Raw genomic sequence first — 24,356 nt, 5'->3', positions numbered from 1 at the left:
GGTGGATTATCAATTAGTTTTCCAGGAAAGGTGTGGGCAATTCCTGGAATTGAGGGTTCCTCCCCCTTTTAGACCGTATAGGATAACTTCCTGACGTTGCCATGGCATTCATAAACTCTCATGGTGCTGGTGAGAGTGTCTTTTAGCATGCTAATGCATCATAATTAGCGTGTAATGAGCAATGAGGACAACCAGACGCCACTTTCATCACCATCTTGGTTGTGGCTGGCTTCTTTACCGCAACCTGTTTTATCAGCAAGGTCTTTGTGACCCGTATCTTGAGCTGACCTCCTATCTCATCCTGTGACTTAGAACGCCTACTTTCCTGGGAATGCAGCCCAGTAGGTCTCAGCCTTATTCAAGATTCTCCAGGCTTGAGGGTGGGGCCTTATTTACCCAGCCCCTATTCAAGATGGAGTTACTCTGGTTCAAAAACCTCTGGCATTTATATTAAAATATATGGAATATATGAAACATTACATGTATGTAATTTTCAATATTCATTTTATTTTCATCCCTGGTGTCTAGGCCTGCCCTCTCCCCCATTTCCAGGCTTCTGGCTGCCCAAAGCCAAGGTTTTGAGTTACTGTCTCTGGCTGACAACTCAAAGTGTGGACCTTCTAGGGGGCTTGTAGGAGGCAGGGTGTGGGGTGGGGATCACAGGCAGCCCAGCCTCTTTCCCAGGCTCTCCAATCCCCTCTAAGGGGGTGGGATTTACCCTTGGAACCTAGACACCTCCCTTTCCGGCTGCACACACCCCCGCCTGCTCTTTCCTCTAGAAATGCAAAACTCCATCACTGCACACTCCTAGATCCCTGCCGCAGAAGAAATCTTTGAAAAATGAAGTGGCTTCCTTTCAGGACAATATCACCATTTATAGTTTCCTGCTATTTACATCATATACAATTTTATCTGAGTTGGGCAGAGGGCAAATGACACTAAAAACCAATGCAAAAGAGAATCAATCACAAGATTTTTTATCACAGTATCAACCAAAATGCTCAATCTTACATGAAAGAGATATTTTTCCACTTTGTTCTTTCATAATTGTGACTTCTTTTCCTCTGGGTGTATATGTCACACATTTGTTTGCATTTTCAAATGGGCTACAATTTGTAATTCCAACTTGGCTTGAAAATGCAATTCCATATCTAGACATGTAGTTAGGTAATATTTTTCAGGAAATAGAATGTATTTACTATCTGTATCCAATGATTTCACCCACGTTCATTCATGGGCACTCCTGCTACCTTGTGGGGGAAACCAAGAGGGATCGGGGCAAGTGGTGCCCTCAAAGGAGAGACAAGCTCCAATTATTAAAATATTTCAAATCCTCAGGTCTTTGTATACAAAATAATTTAGGACATAATTACTTTTTAGTTTAAATAGCCAAACTTTTTACTTGTGCTATTTTTTAAAACTAAATTTTATTGAGGTATTGATATGGAAAAGAGACAGGGAAATACTGCATAGAAGAGGGTGGCTCCCCAGCAAAGGCCCCACCCTCAAGCCTGGAGACCCATGGCCCTAACTGGGAACAGGCATTTCTGTTTTCGTACCCACAAGTTGCCCTTTGGCCCACCACACCCCCATATCCTGTACCCATATAAACCCCAAACCCCAGGCTCCAGGAGCAGATGAAGAGATGAAGAGAAAAGCAGACAAACAGCAGAATGGTGTGGCAGAGAAAGCAGGAAGATGAGGAACACCTGAATGCTGAGAGGAGTTCAGCTGGGGGTGGTCAGAGAGGATTTTGGCTGCTGGATGGCCAAACTCCAGGGGAAGATCATCTTCCCACTCCATCCCCCTTTCCAGCTCCCCATCCATCCCTACTAAGAGCCACTTCTACCCCTCAAAGAAACCCCTGCATTTATCCTTCAAGTCTGTGTGTGACCTGATTCTTCCAGGATGCTGGACAAGAGCTTGGGATACAGAAAGCTGTCACAATGACCCTCTGCTTTTGCAGAAAGGCTGAGGGTCCACTGAGCTGGTTAACACTCAAGCCATCCACAGATGCCAAGGCTAAAAGAGCACACTGTAGCACACACCCACTTGGGCTCCTGCACCTGTCCCTGTGCGTGATCCCCCTCCCGTAAGGGGTTTGAATAGGCAGAGAGCCACACTACCTTGTCACACGTCCTGTGAGGGGGGCCAGGGAACTCTCCCGCTTCAGTGTAATTTGTGTTTACTATAATTAAAATGCAGTTTGATGAGTTATGAGTTTTTTAACCTTATTTTTATAGCAAAATTTATTAAATATACAATAAAAATATGTTTAAGAGGCACAGTTTGACTATAAGCATCTTAGTACATGGAATGGTTAACAGTTGTTAAAATCTCAGTTTCATCAAATTGGGAAAATATCCAGTGTGACTGAATAGGAGCAATACCAAATTCGAGAATATTTATTAAATATTTTATTACTCATTAGAAATCGAAGTATCCCAATGTGAAATCAGTGTGACCTAAAGCAAGCAACTCACATCACCTTGGAATCATGATTTCTTCTTCAGGATAGATAAGGGGATTAGACTAAAAGATGTCTTAGGTCCCTACAGTTCAAAAGTGCTACGACTTCCAGTCCATGCCCACAGAACACCGACTCCTACCCCTCCCTCTTGGAAACCCTCCTCCTGCACCTCCCATCCCTCCACACCCTCCTGCTTTTCCTGCTGCTCTTTCCTGATCTCCAGCGGCCTCTTCCTAAATGCTGGCATTCCCCAGGCTTTACCCTTGGGCCTCTGATCCTGCACTGCCTGCTCTTCACAGCTGCAGCAGCTGCCTGCCTGCTCGTAACTTCCAGGTCTGTATGTTGCGGCCCCACGTCCTGGCCCCAGCATCCCGGAAGCACACCAGACGGCTGCTGGACATTTGTCCATGGAAGTCCACAGGCACATCCAACTCCCCATGCCCAGATTCCCCCCCTTCACACCTCAAATGCTGCTTCTTTTCCCATTTTCTTTATTTCAATAAAAAGCACCAGCACTCATTTTAACCTCAAAATCACTGAGTTATTTAATATTCCTATGGCATAGTAATCTATGTATTGGACATGAGAAAATGGACGCTTAGGGAAGTGAAGGAACATGTCTAAGGCTACACAGCCAGTCAGTGGTGGAGTCTGGATTTGAACTCAGGTGTGTCTGACTTGAAGGCTAGGGCCCCGAACCCTGTCATCCACCCTCATGTGCTTCAGGCGGGAACGTGGGTGCTGTCCTAGATGCCTCCTGTCACCATGCACGGCCACTCCGCCAGGACTCACAGGCACACAGGGCTCTTGGATCAGCCCCTCGGACCTCTGGCCCAGCTTGGTCAATCCACCCCCATCCTTGCTTCACCCCTAACACAGCCATCTTCCAGCCAGTCTTCCATCTTCCTCTCTTCAAGCCATACTTCACATTGAGAAAAGGTGCTTTTGCTACAGTACAAGTGACACCACTCCCTGGCTTACAAGGTGCTGGTGGCAACAAGAAGCTCCAGGGATAGGAGCAAACCTCGCACTCACAACAGCCTCTGTCTGCAGCTCCCGCATGCGGGTGGTCCTCACTAGCCACTATTTCATATTTGTGAACTTGTTTGCTTGTTAAAATGTATTTTTAACCCCCAAATCAATACTCGTGTTGCTTTCACAATCACAGGAAAACATGTGCAGAGCAGGGCAACAATTTGAGCCATCGGCCTCCCAGCGGAGGCCATGCAGGGCCCCATGCTGCCTTCTTGTTCCTACTCTCAACCTGCAAACCAGTCTTCTCATGGTCTATATAGTACCACTTTTTTTGCAGTTTTGAGCTTGTTGTTGGAGATTTCACAGTTTGAAACGGCCTCTAAGCATAATGCTGAAGCGCTGTCTAGTGTCCTTATGAGCAAGAAGGCTGTGATGTGCCTTACAGAGAAAACGCTTGTTAGCCAAGCTTGGTTCAGGTGTGGGTTCTAGTGCTGCAAATTGTGAGTTCAACGCTAATGACAAGCACTACAGTGCATCCAGAAAGAGGAAGGGGAGCTTCACCAACCTGTACACGAGGCTGCTCGGGAAAGTGCAAAACTAACACCACTGGTGTGTGGCGAAACCATGGAAAAGCAGCTACATTTGTGACTTCATGAGATGATGACCAATGAGAGCACAGCGGGCAGCACTGTTGTGAGGAGAGCCAAAAAGCGGCCTTAGCTAATGCTGCCTGGCTGGCGCCTTTCAAAAGGCAGCATGGCATGGAAAGTGTTAGCTTTTCAGCAGCGGCAGCTCTGTAGATCAGGAAGTACTCTACGGGAAAAGGGTATGTGGAGAGCAGTTTTCAACACTGATGGGACTGGCTTGTTTTACAGGGATGTTGGAAAATGAAGCCATGGAACATGAATGGTGCCTTGGCAGTTGAAAATATTGCAACCAGAGGCTTGCAGGAACCTTACCCTGTGTTTCCCCAGAAGCAATACTTCAGGACCCGGAGGCAAGTTTACAGAACATAACCACAGCAAATCACCAGATAGGCCGTGCTCCTCACTCTCCTGCCGCGACGGCTGCAGCTCACTGAACCACAATTGCCTGAAGACGCTTTTCCTAGGGGCCCTCTCCCATCCGTCTCATCACCGACGCTCATCCCTTAAACCTCAGCCCCAGTCATCCACAGGATATGTCTCTGGACCCTGCCTCCAGGGCACTGAGAGTTTTCTTATATAGCACTTTTATTTTATTTTTAAATTTGACATACAGTACCCACACCATATTTGATTGACGCTATGTTTCTATGTTATGGTATCTAGCACAGTGCCTGACTCATAGAGAGGAGCAGAAAATATTTGTTGAAAGAAGAATAAAGTTTAACAGTATTCATTCAATTTATTCATTCTTCCTAAATGAAGTTTCTTGGGTCTTACATTTTTAATTGATAAAATAGTCTTAAATTAACATTCAAATAATAGCTGTTCCCTGAAATAATCTAGAGAAGCCCTGTTCCCTCTCTTTTTGAGCTACCTATAATAACATTCTGCTGAGCCAACATGGAGCAGTTCTCCCGGCACATCCTACTTGGGGAAACCGTGGCAGTGACCGTCATTAATAGGAGTCACAGAGCCCCTCCAGCCTCTAGACTATGCTGCCAAGTCTGTATGGTGAAGGCCCTGAGTCACCACAACACTGAAATTGTTTGAGGTGCTCTGGACGCAGGAAACACTGCCTGGCCATGGAGCACTCTAGCAGAGGAGAGGTGAGGATTACCCCTGGCCATGGAGCACTCTAGCGGAGGAGAGGTGAGGATTACCCCTGGCCATGGAGCACTCTAGCAGAGGAGAGGTAAGGATTACCCCTGGCCATGGAGCACTCTAGCGGAGGAGAGGTGAGGATTACCCCTGGCCATGGAGCACTCTAGCGGAGGAGAAGTGAGGATTACCCCTGGCCATGGAGCACTCTAGCGGAGGAGAGGTGAGGATTACCCCTGGCCATGGAGCACTCTAGCAGAGGAGAGATGAGGATTACTCCTGGCCATGGAGCACTCTAGCAGAGGAGAAGTGAGGATTACCCCTGGCCATGGAGCACTCTAGCGGAGGAGAGGTGAGAATTACCCCTGGCCATGGAGCACTCTAGCGGAGGAGAGGTGAGGATTACCCCTGGCCATGGAGCACTCTAGCAGAGGAGAGGTAAGGATTATTCCTGGCCATGGAGCACTCTAGCAGAGGAGAAGTGAGGATTACCCCTGGCCGTGGAGCTCTCTAGTGGAGGGGAGGTAACGGATTACCTGCTGGATCATGGCCATATGAAAGAGAAAGGTGTGGGGCTCTAGTAAACCACTAAGTTAACTGAAACTGGGAAAGAGCCAGGTTGGCAGAACATGGACCTAACCCAGTCTGCAACCCTTTTGTGTGAAAAACCACAGCCGTTATCTTGCAACTTCAGAAATGAAAAGGCGTGTGGGTTACAAGACAGCTAAAAGCAGCAGGGCGTTTCCCTCAGGCACCAGAAGAGGAAACCCCTGGCAGTTAAAATTATTCCAACATATTCTTAGCATATAGCACAAGCTCACCTGCACATAGCCACATCCAGCACAACCTTAGAAAACTTCCCTCCAGCCCTTTATCTTTGCAGACAGCCCCTTCTCTGCTGTGCTGCATGTTGCATTCTTGCAATGTATTTTCATAGTTTCTGTAATAAACTTGCCATTCTTTACTCACAGTTGTCTTGGTAAATACCTTTACTACCCACGACAACCCTGGCCCCAGCAGTCGCACCCACAACAAAAGGGGCCCATGAGGAATTCTGCCGGGTGATGTCGGCAATATAGAGCTCAGGCTCTAACCGGAGGCAGCCAAGCTCCAGCCATTCCATCTTGAGCTTCTACCATAAGAGGAGCAACCCAGGACATCAGTAGCCTGGGAAGGAGAGAATGGCATTGTCCACAGGGACCTAAAGCCAGAACACCTGTTTCTGGCTGCTTCACCTGAACATTAAGGTTGCAGACTCTGGCTTCAGTAACTGTTGGCAACAAGCTGAACACCCTCTGGGGCAGCCCCCTTGTGCTATCTGGGAATTCTCCTAAGGCCATAGGCACACTGGTCCACAGTGGTGCTGTGGAACCTGGAGTCACCCTCTGTAGCCTGGACACTGGGTCCCTGCCTTTTAACGGACACAACTTCAGGAAGCTGCAGCAATGAATACTGACAGGAATGAAACACAACACCTCTTACATATGTGTGGAGGGTGAAAACCCACTGAAAACATTTCTCATCCTCGACTCCAGCAAGAGGGGCACCTCAGAAAAACCCACAAGGGCCCCATGGAGGAACACCAGCAGAATTTCAGCATGAGAAGGAACCAGAGCCACCCGGACGCTAAGCTCTCCCTAACCCCAAGAGTCCTGGCAAATTGAGCTCATGTTGTCCATGGCTTGCGAGTGAGACTGAATCCAGGACTCGCTGATGGGCCACCGAATTGAAGCTGGACTGTATGCAAACATCCCAGCGTGGACGGCTCCAGCATCACAGTGAATCCCCTGCCTTCAGCTGATGCCATCACCATCTGCAATCCTTTCCCTTTCTGCATGACACAGCTTAGGGTCTCTGCGAATCCAAAGCTGAGGTTTCAGCCATTCCCACCTTTACTTCCTCCTGGAAGAGCAGCAGCCCGGAAAATCGGCAGCCTGGGTAGGACCAGGGTCAGGGCAGAAGCCACAAGGACAGCCAAGGTGCCTGCCAGTCCCTACCTAACCTGGAAATGAAAACCACCAATTCCAGAACAGCCCCCAGTGTGGCCCTGTGGCGCCCCCATGGCAGCAGCAGCAGTGCAGGCACCATAAGAAGCCAGTGGCTGCCAGGGCGCGTCCTCCAAGGAAACATCCTCCCCAGGCAGCTCCATCAGGTGCGACACTAGCAGAATTTGCCTGCAGGCATGACCTCAGCCACTCCCTCCTACCAACACCCATGCTTCAGGCCAGTGCAAAAGACCCGGCATGAGCTCAAAGGAGAGTGGGGGTGAAGAAGCCTCACAGGGTGGACAGGTGAGGGCCAGGAATAAAATGAAGGATGTGTGTGTGGGTGTAGGGGGTCAAGTGCATCCTGGTGCTTTCCACGGAGCATGCAGACCCCGAGTTCCACAGAGCACACAGGCTCTGAGTACCACAGAGCACAAGGACTCTGAGTTCCATGAATCACACACACCCCAAGTTCCATGGAGCACAAAGGCCCTGAGTTCCATGGAGCCAGGAGACTCCAAGTTCCACACAGCAAGAAGACTTTGAGTTCCATGGAAAATGAAGACCCTGAGTTCCATGCAAAATGAAGACCCTGAGTTCCACAGAGCATGCAGACTGTGGAGTTCAATGAAGCTCAATGAGATGATGCAGGAGATCGGCCAGGAGTGGGATACAAAGAGCTGCTCTGTGTGCACAGCATGTTTGGGCATGCAGCACTTCTGCACACTCAAAAGCATGCTGGGCGGAAGGTTAAATGACAGCCTGTAGCTGGCTGGGCAACCAGAGGAGAGGCTGGCTGGCCTGGGCCCACCTGGGCAAACTTCAGAGACTGTATGATTTTTTCTGGGGCACTTCTCCCCTTCTCTTCTGGGGTGCTTCTCTTGTCTTTTCTTTCATGTTTATGGGGCAGGGGTGATGATTCTATAGAAATAAAGATAAGAAAACTTAATGGCCAGGCATTTAACATCTTATTTTCTGAGCTTCTGCTAATGATGGGTTGTGACTACTGACTTGAGTGGTTCTCATTAGGTTCATCTTAGAGAATACAGGATCATCATTTCCTAGAGCAGGTTGCATAACAATGATATTAACACCAACAGGCACCACCACAGATGGTTCATTTTTAAATTTATTTTGTAGAGATTAGGTCTCATTATATTGCCCAGGCTGGTCATGAACTCCTGGGCTCAAGCAGTCCTTTCACCTCAACCTCCCAAAGTGCTGGGATTACAGGCATGAGTCACTGTGCCTGGCCTGGCAGTTCCTTATAAAGTGAAGTATACACTTATCATATGTAAGCTGACAACTTATATCCACACAAAAACTTCCGTGTAAATGTTTATGATAGCTTTATTCATAACTGCTAAAACTTGGAGGCAATCAAGATGCCTTTCAGTAGGTGAATGGATAAACTGTTGTGGATTCACACAATGAACTATTATTCCTTGATTTAAAACTGAGCTAACAAGCCATGAAAAGACACACAGGAAACTTAGATGCATATTGGTAAGTAAAAGGAGCCCACTTGAATGCTATGTACCATAGAATTCCAACCACATGATATTCTGTAAAAGGCAAAACTATGGAAACAGTAAAGAGAGCAGTAGTTGCCAGGGTTGTGGGAGGGGGAGGGTGAAAAAAAGGAACAAGTAGCTGAGGAACAAGGGATATTTTAAGACAGTGAAACTATTCTGCATGCTGCATTAATGATGGATACATGTCATGTCATTACACATTTCTCAAAATTATAGAAGGTACAACACAAAGAGTGACTTCTAGTGAATTTTAGTTAATAATAATGTTTCTACATTGTTCATCATCTGTAACAAATGTACCACAAGGCAAGACTGTAAGGGTAACAGGGCATGTGGGCAGGAAACTGGATATATGAGAACTCCCTGTACTTTCCACTCATTTTTCATGTAAATCTAAAACAGCTCTAAAAAAAAGTCCAATAATTAAAAAAAATCCAAAGGACCATCAAGGGCAGAATGGATAAATAAATTACCGTATGTTTATACAATTGAATAAAATAAATAAACTTGCAAGTTAAATGTAATCTCATGGTGGTACACAAACACACACACACACACACACACACACACACACACAATAGAACATATACAAAAGGAAATGAGGAAATTAAAACATTTCATTACCAAAAATCAATTAAATACAAAAGAATACAGTATGCAGGAAATGAAGAACAAAAAAGCTATAAAGCATATAAACAACCAACAGTATATGACAGAAATAAATCCCTCCTTATCAGTAAATAAACAAAACCAAAAGTTGGTTTTTGAAAAGGTGAACAAAACTGACAAAACTTTAGCTAGATTGACTAAGAAAAAGAGACTCAAAGCCAAAAATAAAAGTGGGGCATTATTACGAATTCTACGGAAATAAAGAATTATAAGAGGTGTATTATAAACAACTGTTTGCCAAGAAATAGGACAGTCTAGATAAAATAGACAAGTTCTTAGGTATACAAAACCTACTAGGACTGAATCATGAAAAAACAGAAAATTAGAATAGACCCCATAACTACTAAGAAGACTGAATCAGTCATCAAAAACTTTCTGACAAAGAAAGGCCCTGAATCAGATGGCTTCACTGGTGAATCTTATCAAACATTTAAATAACACTAATCCATCTCTTCTAAAAAACTGGAAATCAGAGAACATTTCTAAACTCATTCTATGAGGTCAGCATTACCCTGATACCAAAGTCAGAAAAAAAGTAGACAAGAAAACTAGAGACACGTATCACTTCCCTGATGCATATCAATGCAGAAATCCTCAACAAAATACCAACAAACTAAATTCAGCAGCATATTAAAATAATTATACACTATGACCAAGTAAAATTTATTCCTGGAATGCAAGGATGGTTGAACATTCAAACATCACTGCATTAGGAGAATGGAGTGGTAAATCACATGATTATCTCAACAGATGTAGAAAAAGCATCTGACAAAATTTAAATACCCTTCCATGAAAAAACACTCAGCAAATGCAGAGGGGATGGAAGCTACCTCAATATAATAAAGATCATATATGAAAAACACACACTAACATCATACTTAATGGTGAAAGACTGACAGGTTTTCTACTAAGATAGGAACAGAGCAAGGAGACCTGCTTTCACCACTTCTATTCAAAATGGCTTGGAAGTTCTAGCCAGAACAATTAGGCAAGAAGAAGAAACAAATGGCATCCAAACTGAAAAGAAAGAGGTAAAATTATATTTGTTTGCAGATGATATGATCTTAGATGTAGAAAACCCTAAAGATTACACACACACACACACACACACACACACACACTCCTGTTAGAATAAACAAATTCAGCTGAATGGTAGGATACAAAATCAGTGCACAAAAATCAGCTGTGTTTCTAAATACTAATAATGAATAATCTGAAAAGGAAATTAAGAAAATTCTATTTACAATAGCATCAAAAAGAATAAAATACTTAGGAATTAACTAAACCAAGAATGTAAAAATCCCAATGATGTCCTGTGCAAAACAGAAAAATTCATCCTAAAATTCATATAAAATTTCAGGATCCAGAATAGTCCAAACAATCCTGAAAAAGAACAATGTTGGAGGACTCATACTTCCTGATTTCAAAACTTAGTACAAAGCTACAGAAATCAAAACAATGTGGTGCTGGCATAAAGACAGACATATAGACCAACAGAATAGACTAGAGAGCCCCAAAATAAACTCTCACATATATCGCCAAGCGATTCTTGACAACTCAACAACAACAAACAACCAATTGATTCATCTGTGTTGTATATGTTCTATAATTCTATTTATATGATATTTTAGAAAAGGTAGTATTATAGGGATAGAAAATGATTAGTGGTTGCCAAATAATGCGGTTGGGGAAGGGGTTAACTACAAAGAGGCGTCAAGAATAGAGAATCTTAGAGGTGATGAGACAGTTCTGTTACTGTGAACGTGAATGTATAACTCTATACAGTTGTCAAAACTCATGAAACTGTATGTTACAAAGAATGAGTTTTATTCTATATAAATTTAAAAATCAACAAAGATGGTGGGTGGGTCAGATGGAATGCAGTTGGTGACAAATGAATTTTACTGAATTAAAAATATTGACTAACCCATATTGAAGAATGTGGGGGAAAAAAGTCTTCACCTAAGTAACCTTGGAAAATACTGTTTTGACTGAATACTGTAAGACTCAAGAACTGCACACAAACATAGTGTATTCTGGTTGGCAAATTTGTTTCAGGATATGGGTTAGCAATTCTGAAATGATTTTCCATGTTAGCAAATATATTTTAGAAAATTAGAGCCCAGTTTCTCTCTTTAGGTGAAAGAGATATAAATAAACAAAGGGAGAATGCTAGAATAAACCCTAAGGTGCTGTACTGGACTTAGGAATGTCAGTATGAACCCATGTCTCTTTTAATGTATCTGTTTAGATGGACAGATGTAGATAGGTAGATGCTGAGTTTGTATTCATGCATACATGTTTGGAAACATTCACATGTTTCCAAACTATGCTGAGAGGGCCTCGAAGCAGTGATATCCCAGTATTAATGAGCACACCCAGTACCCAGATCCTGGTTTCTAAATACCATTCTCCTATAAAAGAAACCAAGGCTTCTTGGAGAAATGACTAATTCTAGGCCTGCCATGAAAAACACGAGATGAGATTAGAGCAACTTGCAGTGCCAGAAAATAAGAAAGTGCTTTTAAAAAACATAAAACGGTGGGGACATGTCAAAAGAAGCCAACCTGGAAGAGCTATGACTCAAGGTGGAACAATGTGAGTGGCAAACAACTATGACAGCACTAAACTGTAACCAAGAACATAAAATAAATATCCACAAGTCCATACTGATATAGAAAAGATTAAATAAATCAGGAAGGAAAGACAAATCTTCCTTGCAGAAGAATTCCAAGTAATAAATGTTGAAGGAGCACAAACAGAAAACTACCACTAGAACACCACAGTAATCATTACTGCAGGAAAGAGTCATCAACGAATGCAAAAATTTTGGATGAAGAAACAGTATGTTTCTGTGGCCTCAAAACATCTCCCTCCAAATATTTATTATATATTTTTCTTTTTTTTTCCTCTTAATTTCATCTAAAGATCTATGACTAAAGCAAATATAACACTGTGTTATGGGGTTTATGCCATGCAGATGTAAAATTTATGGCAACAACAGCACAAAGGATAGGAGATAAATGGCACTATTCTGTAGCAAGTTTTTCTATTTTACATTCACTGTAATAGTACAATATTAATTCTAGACTGTGAGAATGTTAATGATGCACATTGTAATCCTTGGAGCAACTGCTAAAAAATGAAAAAATGTGTCACTTCAATGCTAATAAAGGAATAAAACAATACAAAAAAGTACTTGTAAAAGAATGTTCATAGACCTTTACTATTATGATAGCCCAAAACAGGAAATAACCCAAATATTCATCAACAGAGAAATGTATGAACAAACCACGGTGCATTCATACAACAGAATACTATTCAGCAATACAAAGGAACAAACTACTAAAACACACACTATGGAGGTGTTTCACAAATATTATGCTGAGACTGCTGGACATAAAAATGTATATTGTATGATTTCAAGTAAAATGAACTTACGGTTAAAAAACCCCCACAACAGTACTTTCCTCTGGGGAAGTTAAAAATTGCCTAGGAATGAACATGAGGGTGTTTTCTGGGGATGATTGAAATATTCCATTCTGAAAAGAGGTGAAGGTTATATGGGTGTATTTATTTTTCAAAGCTGTACAATTAAGACTTGTGCCTTTCAATGCATGTGTATCTTACCTCACCAAAAAAGAACTAAAAAAAAAAAATAAAATGAAGGGTAGTAGGGAAAGGGCTGTGGTACAGAAGAAACAAAAATGGCACATGATTATTAGCTGTTGAAGCTGGATCACGGCTCTATTATACAATTTTGTTCAATTTTTATATATTTACATTTTTCTGTAACGAAAAGACTTGCACAGAAAGACAAAACTGATCTGTAATGTCAGCTGTTAAGACACTGGTACATTTGAAGAGGAGGGAGGGAGAAAGCGCTTGTGGGCCACATGAGTGACGCTGCTTCTATTTGTTGGTTACCCACGTGTATCAATTTTGTCATAATATACATTGAGCTTACGGGAATGCTTTATGCATGTATTTCTACATGCATGTTATATATCAACAAAATATTTAAATACCATGTATTTGCACACAAAACTTAGTATCTCAGAGTAACAGCAGCGTTTTTTGTTTCAAAGTGGAACACTTCCACTCACAGCATCAGCAGATGAACTGTAATATTCTGATGTATCTATTAGTGTCCTAACCCTTGGGTGAGACCCCCTAGGTCTTCCCATTTTTGCCTCAATTTGGTAAGTAGCAAGACTCTTATTTCTGACGATGTGATTTTATTTCCCAGCAAAGTCCTCCCCAAACCAAGGCCACAATAACTAGCACGGTGTTCTGCACATCATATGCACTCAGTACTTGTGAAATTGAGTTGAATCAGAAACAAAACAAGGAGCAGAGGTCAAGTCCTGCAAAAGATAGTATGTAAATAATGTAAATAACGCAAGTAAGACTGAAAGGCTACAGCTCAGCAGCAAAGACTTCACATTCGTTTGAGAAACCATTTGCTACTAGTTCATCAAAAGACGTTGGTTTCACGCTGTGGTTCTCAATTCTGGCCACACATTGTAACCAGTTGGAGAGCTTTAAACAGCAAGGATGTCTGGATCCTACCCCAGGGATTCTGATTTCACTGGTCTGTTGCAATTTGGGTTTTGGGAATTTTAAAAGCCCCCTGCCACCCAGGTGATTATAAGGTGCATCAGGGGTGAGAACCTTAGCTGGGCCTGGTTTCCTTGTGTGCTGCTGGGATTTGCCTCATTGCAGCATCTCAGCTTTGCGGGGAGGGGTGGTGGGCCGTCTTAGAAAACAGCTCTGCCCTGTTAAAATCAAAGGACGGCTTCAAGACGTGCTCAGCTGCTTGACTAAAGTGCAGCAGGAGGAAATGTCTTTTCAGCAGATCTATCTTTACATCACTTGCTTTCAGAGTAAGAGGTTGTTTTGGGCACAGCATTTTGATTTAGTCTGTGTTGAAGACCAGTAATAGCCTACAAATACCAAAATGGGATGAAAAGAATTTCCAAACATGTGGAGTGCTTTATACGTGTTTCTTCAACCTTCCCTGTGTCTACACCCTTTGCAATGCACTTTTACAGCTGCTCCCATCCAGAGTTAGAATCTGTTTCCCAAGACTTGGATCCACCTGGCAGTTTTGGGCCCACTCTCAAAACGTCTTGAATGCTTCTTCCTTTTCTTTCAGAACCCTGCCATCTCCATGACAACAAGGCCAGGTTAGCCTGCTAGAGGATGAAACACTTTGGGGAAGAGAACCAAAGTTGCCCACTCCACAGTCAACTCACTCTCAACAGCAGAGCTTCCTGGTCACCAGCAGCTGACCCCCTTCTCCCATACACACACATGAAGATTGCTATACCTTACAAAGGTACGGCAGGTTTTATATGTATAGTAAGTAATTTATGGCAGGAGCCTGTCATAAATTGCTGACTTGCTCAATCATGAGCTAAATAAGTTTTGGGATGGCTCATTACACAGTAACAGCTAACCAACACACCCAGAGCTGACAGGATGCCAGGATTAACAACATGCTGACTACAAGTTAGCTGGCACACTATAGGGACTGTCTAGGTACTGAATTCCTTTTCCCCTTATTAGAAGTTGGGTCCCTTGAATTATAAAGAAATGCATGTAGACGTGTATGTGCTTAAAACTCACACAGTATCGCACAACACAGGAGGAAATAGATGACAGCCTGACCACTAGGGCAAGGGCCAAATAGCAAGGTAAGGCGTTTGTCTGGAATCTATTCCCTCCAAATCTAAACTCTGGAGGTCAAGGCTGTGGACAGGTCCCACCTCCTGGGACCCTGCTGTCCTCTGATCTCTGGCGGGGAGAATGGCTGCACCAAGCAGCAGATGGGCAGCAGTGGCCTACCTGTGGCCACCTCCTGCTGGCAGCCCCTGCTCTCTCAGGGCACTCTCTCTTCCTTTGGGACTGGGAAGAGATGTGGGTAGGGAGGGGGAGCTCCCTTGCTCCTGGCAGAGAAGTGGGGTTCAGGCCCTTCACCTTCCTGAGTTCAGGGAGTCAGAGCTTTCAGAACATCTTGAATCTGGCTGCTTTGAACAGAGATATGCTAGAAGTGTAAAATATGGAGTGAGTTTTAAAGATTTAGGACAAAGAAATGTAAAATGTTTCATTAATAATTTTATACTGATCACACATTAAAATATTTTGGATACATTGGGTCAAATAAATTATATTATTACAAATCACTTCCACCTGTTTCTCTTTAGTTTCCTTAACCTGGCTAGTAGAAAATTTAAAACTACAGGCAGGCATAGCTCATATTGTTTATATTTGACACGGCTGTCTTAAAGGACTGCCTCCCTTCCGAAGCTCAGGCTGCCTCCAGTCATGGTGGAAGGGGAAGTGGAGCAAGGAAGAAAGGAGGTGGGGTGCCACGCGCTTTCACAACAACCAGCTCTCATGTTCCATAGAGCAAGAACTCACTCACTACCACCGGGACAGCACCAAGCCATTCCTGAAGGATCTGTCCCCAAGACCCAAACACCTCTCACTAGGCCCAACTTTCAACATTGGGAATCAAATTTCTTTCTTTCTTTCTTTCTTTTTTTTTTGCTAGAGGACAGGAAGGTTATAAAATCTGAAAATTTAAATAATTTGTCATTTTGTTGTTTCCATTTGTGAACAAAGGACTTAATAAAAAATTTAAGATTTAACATTACAATAAAATACATTCATTTCAATATCACGCTGGAATTCAACATTGTTTTGCACAGGGGCTGCAGAAACAATGCAGAGCTTCTTCCTCCTCCAGACCCTCACAGCTCAGCAAGCCTGTCAAGGGCTGGTTGCTGGCCACTGCGTTTCCAGTTTTTGTAGGTCCTCTTCCTCCCAGGTGATTAAGGAACAAGGCCAAAGGTGTTGGAAGCTTTCAGAAAACACAGGATTTTTCTTTCTGTGGCTCACCAGCATTTTCATTTCTGTTTCAGCAACACCATATGCAGGCCACAGCTGAGCCAAAACACATCATGAATTGAGTCTGAAATCAAATTGTACCTAATATTTACAGCCATGTGCATTACTAAAAAGGGACATATCTTCCAACAATTCCAGTAAGTTCCCAAGACTTAGTTCACACTGGGTACTAGCCTGTGATGGTGCCCCTGTGCTTGTTACTGGGGGCAAAATGGGACAGTGTTTGCTGAGTTCATGGCTGAGGGGCTGCGGTGCCATGCAGGGAGCAAAACTTCCCACTGAATAACACTCCTCTGTGAGAGCGGCATGGCGGCTGAGGTCAGCTGGCTCAAGGCAACTGCCTCCTTGTTTCCTAACAAGCAACATTTTCAGGGAAAAACCCCAGCTTCAATGTAGGAAGGTTTTGATGGTGGCTCAGGCCTGGGACTGAATTAAAAAGGAATAAGGAGATAAAATCCACATTTTAATTATAAACAAATGTCTCACTGAAAAAATTCCAGACCCATAAATCCATCTATGTATTAGTTATTGGAGTAATTTAAAATGTGAGGAAATTATAAAGTGTGTGTCCCTTATTATATATTTCTTCCCCCCCACCACTTTTTAAACATCTAAAGTTCCTAACACATAGATACTCTTTATGAGGAAAAAAAAACCTGTTGACATTGATACAGTTTGAATATTTGTCCCCTCCAAATCTCATGTTGAAATTTGACATCCTAGTGAGACCCTGTCTCTACAAAAAATTAAAAGCTTAGTTGGGCATGGTGGATTGAGCCTGTTATCCCAGCTACTCAGGAGGCTGAGGTGGGAGGACCTCTGGAGCTCCAGGAGTTGGATGCCACAGTAAGCTATGGCTCAGCTCAGCCATGGCTTCTATAGTGAGCTATAACTGCGCTACTTCACTCCACCCTGGGTGACAGAGTGAGATTATCTCTTTAACAAAACAAAACAAAACAGAAGAAAGAAATTTGATTCCCAATGTTGAAAGTGGGGCCTAGGATGGGTGCGGTGGTGCAAGCCTGTAATCCCAGCACTTTGGGAGGCCAGGGCAGGCGGATCACAAGGTCAGGAGATCGAGACCATCCTGGTTAACATGGTGAAACCCCGTCTCTACTAAAAACACAAAAAAATTAGCCGGGCATGGTGGTGAGCACCTGTAGTTCCAGCTACCCGGGAGGCTGAGGCAGAAGAATGGCATGAACCCGGGAGGCAGAGCTTGCAGTGAGCTGAGATCATGCCACTGCACTCCAGCCTGGGAGACAGAGCGAAACACCATCTCAAAAAAAAAAAAAAAAAAAAGAAAGAAAGAAGAAAGAAATTTGATTCCCAATGTTGAAAGTGGGGCCTAGTGAGAGGTGTTTGGTCTTTGAGGGCAGATCCTTCAGGAATGGCTTGGTGTTGTCCCAGTGGTAGTGAGTTCTTGCTATATGAAACATGAGAGCTGGTTGTTGGAAAGCATGTGGCACCCCACCTCCTTTCTTCCTTGCTCCACTTCCCTTTCCATCATGATTGGAGGCTTCCTAGGGTCCTCACCAGAAACAGATGGTGGTGCCAGGCTGGTACAGCCTGCAGAATCATAAGCCAAATAAATCTCTTTTCTTCATAAATTACCCAGCCTCAGGTGTTCTTTTATAGCAACACAAAATAGACTAATACAGACATCAATGTGAATATTTAATATTGGAAGGTTTTTTTCATTTTCTATTTTGTCTGTATAGCTAACATTAAAGAAGCCAAAGATATAGAATGCTACATCTCAGATATTGCATTTTGTAAAAAACATGAAGGTGAAATCTTTGTTTCTTCAATTACTAATCAATGATAGTTGCACTTTGCCCATTCTATGCAGAATACAGTTCCATGAACCATGGGGAGATGGAAAATAACCATGTCCCAGCCTTCCAGGCAAGTCCCTGGAAGGAATGGCTTGGTGCTGTCCCAGTGGTAGTGAGTGAGTTCTTGCTCTATGAAACATGAGAGCTGGTTGTTTGAAAGCGCGTGGCACCCCTGGTGCCTGGAAGGCTGGGACAGGTAAGATTGCATCTCTGTGCTCTGCAGTGTCTGTCACACAGCAGGCACTTAATGAGAAGGCTGCTGAATGAAAGAATACTTCCAACCAGCCTGGAGCCCAAATGCAGGTTCTCCCTGAAGTTCTGACCTCACATTGTGGGCATTGTGGGCTTCCATGCACATGTCCACACCACCCGTGCACCCACTTCCTTCCTGGACCTGAGCAGCGCCCCACTTTCCAGCTCCTGCCTGTGAGGGGATAACCAGGCCCCTGGGACCCACAGCTCCAGCAGCTGGAATTCAGAGTTTATGACCTGCTGTTTTCCACATTCCCCCTCTCACCCCCTCAGGACCTGCACCCCGCTGCACTGCACCTTCTATTCTGCTGTCATGGCCTGGAGCTCTGTTCATCTGCTTCAAGCAGCTCTCCACCCCGCTTCCTCCCTCCCCTCCTGCTGGATCTCTTTCTTTCATTGGTTCTTGTCCCGTTCCCTCAGTCAAAGAACTCTCCTTCCACTCTGCCTCATTCACATTCACTTGGGAACCAAAAATTCACCCCACAGCTTAGCATTCCCGGTTGTGGAAAAATTCAGGCACCTTCTGGAATGAGACAAATGTGAAGAAGCCAGACATGAAAAAACACTTATATGGATCGACTTATATGAAATGCCCAGAGAAGACAAATCTATTGAGATGGAAACTGGATTTGTGGTTGCTTACAGCTGGGGTAGGTGGTGGGGGGAACAGGGTGATAGCTAAAAGGTACAGGACTAATAAAAATGTTGTAAACTTAACCACGGTTTTGGTTGCACATATCTGTGATTATACTAAACCCTAGCAGATCATAAGGTATGTGAATTTTTCCTCAATAAAGCTGTTTAAAAATAAAAAAAAATTAGGCTGGGCACAGCAACTTACCCTGTAATCCCAGCACTTGGGGAGTCTGAGGCAAGAGGACTGTTTGAGGCCAGGAGTTCAAGACCAGCCTGGACAATAGAGTGAGACCCGATCTCTACAAAAGATTTAAAAAATTTAGCCAAGCATGGTGGTGTGCACTTGTAGTCCTAGGTAATCAGGAGGCTGACGTGGGAGGGTCACTTGAGCCTGAGAGGTGAAGGCTGCAGTGAGCTGTGATGATGCTACTGCAATCCAGCCTGGGAGACAGAGAAACATCCCAACTCAAAAAAAAAAATTATTACGAACTATTTTATACATACAAAATTACACACACACACACACATACACAGACTCACATAAAAGTAAAATAAATAATTGTACCCATCACCTACTCCACTACATTTGAAGCCGTCTGCATGGTTGGCCCTTCTGAAATGTAACCCCATCTGGGACAATCATTCATCTGAAGCTTTACAAAAAGTATTATTTCCCTGACTTTCATTATACTTTTATTACATAATAATATCTCTAAATAATATATTGTTTCCCTAAATAATATACTGTTTAACTTTGTAAGTTTTTACACTTTCTATAAATGTGCTGTGTATCTCTGTAACTTGCGTTACTCATTCCACATTGTATTTTCGAGAGCCTTCTATGTTTTAAGTAGTTTCTCATTCAATTCTATATATTGCTTACTAATTAGCCCTTAAATTGAATATACTAAGACCTGCTGGAGAGAGAATTCTTGTGGGATAATGAGTATAAAGTGCTTAAAGCAGTGCCCCATTCATTATAGGTATTCAATATATGTAATACTATACATAATATTTTAATACTGAGTAATTATATACATATTATGATTGCCCCTTTCTTTGTGGATGCATATTATTTCATCAGCTGCACTATGAACTAATAGTTTTCTTTCTTTTAGGGGAGGTGGCAGGGTCTGGCAGTATTGCCCAGGCTAAAGTACACTGGTGCAATCACAGCTCACTGCAGCCTAGACCTCCCAGGTTCAAGGATCCTCCCACCTCAGCCTCCTGAGTAGCTGTATCTATCGGCAGTGCCACCACTCCCAGCTAATTTTTAAATTTTTTGTAGAGATGGGGTTTCACCATGTTGCCCAGGCTGGTCTCTAACTCCTAGCTCAAGTGATCTGCCCACCTTAACCTCCCAAAGTGCTGTGATTACCGGTGTTAGCCATTATGCTGGGCAAGAGTTTTCAAACTACGGTGAAATTCAAGTTACAGAGACCTTTGGGAAATGCCTCATTCTAGGTATTTGAAGCTTCCAGATAGCTAAGATTAAAAATTTTTACATACTAACTTGTTTCTAAGTGTATGCTTTTACATTTAAACAAACTAAAAACATGAGCTTTATAAAAAAATTTCAGCCATTTCCAAATTCTCTTCCAAACTTGTTTAGGAACATACATGACAGAGCTTTGGTCGGATTGTGCAAACTGTTGTGAGTTCTGTTTTTAAAATATTACTTAACTTGTACACTTCCACACATTGGCATGGCACATCATTGCCATTTCCAATATGTTCCTGTGCTTCACCAATTTCCATAGCTGTCAGAGGGAGAGCAGCCCAGGTGACAGGAAATGAAGTTGTCTGGCTCCAAGTCCTTACCAGGAGGACTTCTGGGATCCAGAGTCTTTGCATGGGGCAGATGACATATTCTTAGAGGACGTTCATTTTTTCCACTGTAGCTGCTAGTGCCAGTTTCCACTCCACTGCCTGAGGGTAGGTTGATCTTGAAAGCCCTCACCGATGGATTTGTGGTCACGCCTGGAACCCTGTGCCAAAAGGACTGGGAGGTCCCGTTCAGGAGGGAATCCTCTGACTTATTACTGGCATCTGAGCATCTCCCAGCATGGCTGTTCCTACTTGTAATAAGGTGATGTCAAATGACTTCAGGGCAGTGCTCCAGTTCCCATGAACACATCTGGTCACTCTGGGAGCTTCTGAGTCAGTGAGCTCTCTCCTTACATCCCGATACACTGTTGTTTGCAAAAATATATTTTTATAGGCAAGGTCTTTGTGTTTTGGATTTGCACCCTGATGTAGGCATTAATTTGTTTAAAAGGATAATTTAATATTTTCAGGAAGCTGAACATCTTTAAATTCTCTTTTGATTATTTCTAGTTTTATTGCATTATGACCCAGAAATGTGTACAATTTTTGTTCTTGTATACTCACTAAGGATTCTTTTTGTTTTCAGAGTAGGACCAAAGGTATTTCTACTTGTTTGCAAGTCTGTTGGCTCAGTTTCTAAAGAGTTCATTTTGTTACCATGTTCTTTTAAGTATATACATACAGGTTAGTTATGTTTCCAGTTTCCTGTGCTTTTTATTATTTTTTTTAAACAAACTTTTCTGGCCCTTCATTCTCTCGGACTTTTCCTTCCATGCCTTATGCTGTAGATACAGTCTATGATCTAGCGTTTGTCAGTTAAGATTGTTTTCAGCTCTGCAGACCAGAAAATCTGACCCACATAGCAAGAACAAGCAAGGGTAGGAGATGAGGTTGAAGAGGCATGCACCAGGTTGTCTGAGCTTTTATTCACTGCAATGAGTAGACAGTGGCAGGGTTTACACTGGGGTGGGGGTATGCTTATATCATGTTTTAACATTTTCAAGAGATCACTCTGGATGCTTGAGTGGAGGCTGGACTGTAGCAGGGCAAGACAGGATGCAGGGAGGTTGGACGATCTTTGGCAGTAGACCAGTAGGAGAGGAAGGTGACTGAAACTGGTTGTGGAAATGGAGATGGTGAATCAGGATGCTGGTTGCACTCAAGAGCCACAGGACTTGCCGTGTGGTTGCATGGGGGTTGGGGGAGAAGGGAAAAGAGTCAGGGATGACTCTTGGTGCTCCCCTCAGGGAAGAGGCCCCAAGCCTAGTGGTTATCAACAGATGGATGGTATTTAAAGCTATGAGACTGTGTGGGATCATTCTGAGAGGATCATTAGAGATCTGGTGGAGGAGGAGCAGGAGGATGAAGATAAAGGTGAGAGGGAATCCAGGAGAGAAGGTCCCTAAAATCCAGAAGAAAGGGTGGAAATCCTCAATTGTATCATCTGTGTCAAATGCAGCTAAATGACTGAGATAAAAGTCATTTCAGCAAAGTATCCTGGAGGAAAGCTCGAAAGGAGTGGGTGCAAGAGAGGATATGAGGTGAGGTAGTTGCATGGAGCAGAGAAACAGAATGGTAAATGGAGAGAAATCTGGGGTTAAAGAAGGTCCATTTGTTTAACACACAGCATTAAGGAATGCTTGTGTGTGGACACTAGCAAAAAATCGGTACAGAGAACCCCAGAATTCTGGGGTCATAGCCCGAAAGGACTCCTTAGCTCCAAATTTACTTGAAGTTACAGCTTCCATCTTTAAATTAAATGGGATTTTTTTTTTTTTTTGCCATCTATTTCATAACACAGGATGTGACACAGAATATATCCGAAATTATTACTTTCCTGGAAGAACACATCTTAGTTTTTAATATCGAAACTGTATAGCAGCTATTTATCTCACAAATCTTTTTTCAGGCTGGGTGCGGTTGGTGACTCATGCCTGTAATTCCAGCACTTTGGGAGGCCAAGGCAGGAAAACTGCTTGAGTCTAGAAGTTCGAGACCAGCCTGGGCAATGTGGGGAGATGTAGTTTCTACAAAAAATTTAGAAATTAACAGACATGGTGGCGCACACCTGTGGTCTCAGCTACTGGGGAGGCTGAAGCAGGTGGATCGCTGGAGCCCCTATCATGGTGCAGTTCCGGCAAAAGAGCAAGAACCTGTCTCAAATTTTTTGGGTGATGGTTGTAGACATAATGTTTGAGCTTTCAAAAATTACAACATTTTAAACTAAATAGTTTGCTGGAAAAAGCCACATGTTGCTTCCAGAAACAACTGGTAGACCATCAGGATCATGACAGTCACTTAAAAAGCTTTGATGTGTTGACAAAGGGGAGGTTCAGGTGACAAAGGGGAGGTTCAGCAAAAGGATGTTGCTGGTCTCAAGCCACAGCTACTGCATCTAAGGCAACTGCATGTTAACAACCATATCAAATGTGGGTGACCAAGTGGCAACATTTAAGCATTTTACATCCTAACTTATGTGCAACTTAAATCTACTGCCACACTGTGAGTTAGGAAATTGGTAGGTTTTTTTCTATTGACTTGCTGTGCCCTATAATTTTTCCTATTTAAAATAATGGGAAACAAGTTTTCAGTTTTTTTCTCAGAAAAAGTCTGACATTTCAGGCACAGATATGTCTGACAGTTATTACCAGCCGAAGAGTTTCTAGCCTTTTCATCGTAAAATTTTAATTACTTACCTTGGAAATTACTTAACTTCGTTCCTTCCAAATCTGGTAGTAAAATGGGTGCTCCAGAAAGCTTTGCTCGTCTCTGCACAGACCTGGGGCTTGAGGAGCCTGCAGCCACGAAGTACAGGACGTCATCAGAATGGAAAAGTGATCCAGATGGTCCCGCAGGCGCAGTGCTGGGGCGCAGAAGTGCAGCCTGTGCACGGAGGGTGGGAGGCCTGCGGGCTCGCCGGGGCTCGGGACTGTGTTCTTGCGGCCGAGAGGCCCACGCAGGACAAGGAGGCCCTGACCCAGGTTGTTGGAGCCCGCGAAGAGGGAGTGAAGCCCCAAGGGGCGTAAGGGTGATCAGACGTGCGACCAAGCTTCCCGTCTGCATGGCAAGGGGCTGGGCCTTTCCATTGTGATTTTTCTCCCATTATGCCGGGCGCATAGCGGGCCCTGGGGCGGAGGGACCGGTGCGGGCGTTCTGTCAGCCCGGGGTCCTGGAGGCCGGCGGGGGGATTCGCAGCAGCCCGAGGGACGAAGGGACGGCAGAAAGGAGTCTCTACTTCCGGGTTCCCAGTGATCGCTATGTTCCTTACAAGCAGTAAACTGACGACTTCAGACACCGGCCACGGAGCTCCACACGCAGTCCTCAGCCAGCCCCGCCGGCCAGGCGCACAGCGCATGTCTCGGGGGCGGGGCAGGCGAAGGGGACGGGGCGGGGCGGATCAGAGCGGAGGAGGCGGAGCCGGGCGGGGTTGAGGGGACGGGGCGGGGGGCGGAGAGGCAGGGGGCAGGGGGCGGGGGGCGGAGTGGGCGGGGCGGAGTGGGCGGGATGAG

The 24,356-nt window shown here is 43.8% G+C and overlaps 1 pseudogene; it reads right to left on the bottom strand.

Annotated features, from left to right (window-relative positions):
* Positions 1–4,656: 4,656 nt before the first annotated feature.
* Positions 4,657–24,191, bottom strand: LOC129051298 (putative uncharacterized protein LINC02693; annotated as a pseudogene).
* Between the last annotated feature and the right edge of the window lie 165 nt (positions 24,192–24,356).

This window comes from Pongo abelii, chromosome 19, assembly GCF_028885655.2.
Source record: "Pongo abelii isolate AG06213 chromosome 19, NHGRI_mPonAbe1-v2.0_pri, whole genome shotgun sequence".
NCBI lineage: Eukaryota > Metazoa > Chordata > Mammalia > Primates > Hominidae > Pongo > Pongo abelii.
Note: the sequence above shows the minus strand (reverse complement) of the source record. Positions and strands in the feature narration are given on the sequence as shown.